Below are 2,329 nucleotides of genomic sequence, written 5' to 3'. Positions count from 1 at the left end.
AAATCTTAATTCGAATATAAAGTCCTAAATCACAGATTGAAATCAATAATAAAAATCAGATAAAATTCATAATTGATTTCATCCTCAATTTAAATCGTTCGATTTCCATGACATTATACTGGTCTTGTGCTATCAGTCAGCCTTCTTTGTAGTTGATCAGTTTCTTTTGTCTTTGTGAGCGGCGAGGTGGGGCAGTTTGTACTTGTGCTATAAGGCTGATAAGGCGTCCGTGGGATCACTTTGTCTTCATTGTCTTCTATCCATCTAATTATTCTCTTGACTTTATTTATTCTACTTTTGTTTTCAAAAATCTCTCTGATCCAGAGTGTGGCATTTTCAGCAGCGGGCACAGCCATGTGCTTCAGATGTGCAGTTAATGTACGTGTTGCCAAGTAATGGATGGGAGTGCCGATTTCACCACAAAGGCAATGATTTGTTCCTCGTTTTTTGAAGCGGTAAAGGTAATTTGGAAAAGGTCCGTGATTAGTTGTAAAAAATAACCAAAAAAATGCATTGATATGATTAAGAACATCTCTTAATACTTAGCGACTGTACGTAACTAATACTTAATGCAGCTTTGGACTCAGCCCACTGAAGTTGATTGGTTAAAGGGGGGATGAAAAACATGGTTTTTTATGCAAAAAACAGCTTTACAGCGTTTTTAGAAGACGAAGTACGTCGAGGTGACAGAAATAAGGCAGGTGAAATTTGACGTGATGTTTCGGGATTGCCGCTGAAAGGGTTAATATGAAGTGCGAGGTTGAGTGATTCCCCAGATTATCTGAAGGCACGATTGACTGTCTTTGAAGCCATTATATTGAAATTTTAGACCGCTGGAAAATGGAAGAGGATTCTACATATCGGAGAAAACAACTGCATGAATATTTTGAAGAAAAAAAAATAGTTTCCGTGATTAGTGAAAGCCAAAGAAGAGGCTTTAAAGCCTCCGCGCGATAGCATTCGTATAACGACTCCCGTTTTCCCGAACAACGACGTTCCAGCACATTTTCACCCCTCATTCGATTCTCCCGAACAATATATCCCGGACTGAAATTCAAGTAAATTCATGGATTCGATGATGATATGGGACCCTACCTTCGGCGAGGATTGGATTCGAGCGACTCCATCCAGCATGTGCCTCCACCGTATCAAGAAGGACGTGATGAGATTCCACGCAGAGCCCCCGGCGGATATATACATCGCCACGGATGATCGGGACGTATCCTTGGTGCACGCGCTCGTGCTGGGACCCGCAGGCACTCCCTACCACGGAGGTTTCTTCTATTTCCTGATCCGATTCCCACCAGATTATCCGATCCGTCCACCGAGAGTGAAGCTGATGACCACGGGAGAAGGTAAGGTCAGATTCAACCCGAACATGTACAGCAACGGAAAGGTGTGCCTCAGCATCATCGGCACGTGGAGCGGACCTTCGTGGAACCCGACGCAAAATCTGAGCAGCGTGCTGCTGTCGATCCAGTCGCTGATGAGCGAAAACCCGTACTTCAACGAACCGGGATACACGAGGGAGATGGCCGCGGGTGACAGCAACGCGTACAACGCGATAATCACTCACGAGACCGTCAGGGTAGCCGTTTGCGAGATGCTCGAAGGCACCACGTGTGATTCCAGGAACATGCCCGGTGAACTGAAGCAACACGTCGAGAGGATTTTCCTGGAGAAATACCAGCATTACTTGGACGTTTGCGACAACAACGCCGCGTTGGAGGGTGCGGACATGAAGGATCCTCATTGGAGGAACCGCGGTAAATTTATTTACGCGGGACTGAAGAGCCGACTCCGTGAACTCCGAGCTACCGTCGTGGCCTGAAAATACCTTGTGACCGGACAGTCGATGCTGTTACGCCATCCTTATACATATGCTGCGACGTTACTTTTTTTTTTTTCCTGTCAGTGTAGAATTCTATCTCAGTACTAAATTACTTCAGTTGGATGAATAAAAAGCAAAATATACTTTTGGCATAAAATGGCAATCTCTCTCTGTCAGTCTTGGTGGGTCAGACCACGGCCTCTTCATAAGGGAGGCTGGAGAAACCGCGAGAACAGCAGGTTCTGCCACAAGAAGAAGGTCCTAAGCACTTCGGAACGGGGGGAGGGGGGGAGGGTGCGCGGACCCGGGCATAAGGGAAACTGGCAGGGGCTCTCGCCTTGATTCGATATGGATGTTTGTAACTTTTTTTTTCCGGCACTATGAATGGGCCTAGGAACAATTCTGTCCTTGGTACACCGAAGACCCCACCCAGCGTAAGGATCAGCCGCTGTGGTGGTCGAGTGGTCATAGTGACGGACTTGCATAGAAGCGTGTCTG

The 2,329-nt window shown here is 46.3% G+C and overlaps 1 pseudogene; it reads left to right on the top strand.

Moving 5' to 3' along the window:
- Window positions 1-1,075: 1,075 nt before the first annotated feature.
- Window positions 1,076-1,831, top strand: LOC149084705 (ubiquitin-conjugating enzyme E2 Z pseudogene; annotated as a pseudogene).
- Window positions 1,832-2,329: the final 498 nt, after the last annotated feature.

This window comes from Pholcus phalangioides, unplaced genomic scaffold, assembly GCF_987345545.1.
Source record: "Pholcus phalangioides strain wild (caught in Gottingen) unplaced genomic scaffold, Ppha-v1.0 ptg000008l_1, whole genome shotgun sequence".
Classification (NCBI taxonomy): domain Eukaryota; kingdom Metazoa; phylum Arthropoda; class Arachnida; order Araneae; family Pholcidae; genus Pholcus; species Pholcus phalangioides.
Note: the sequence above shows the minus strand (reverse complement) of the source record. Positions and strands in the feature narration are given on the sequence as shown.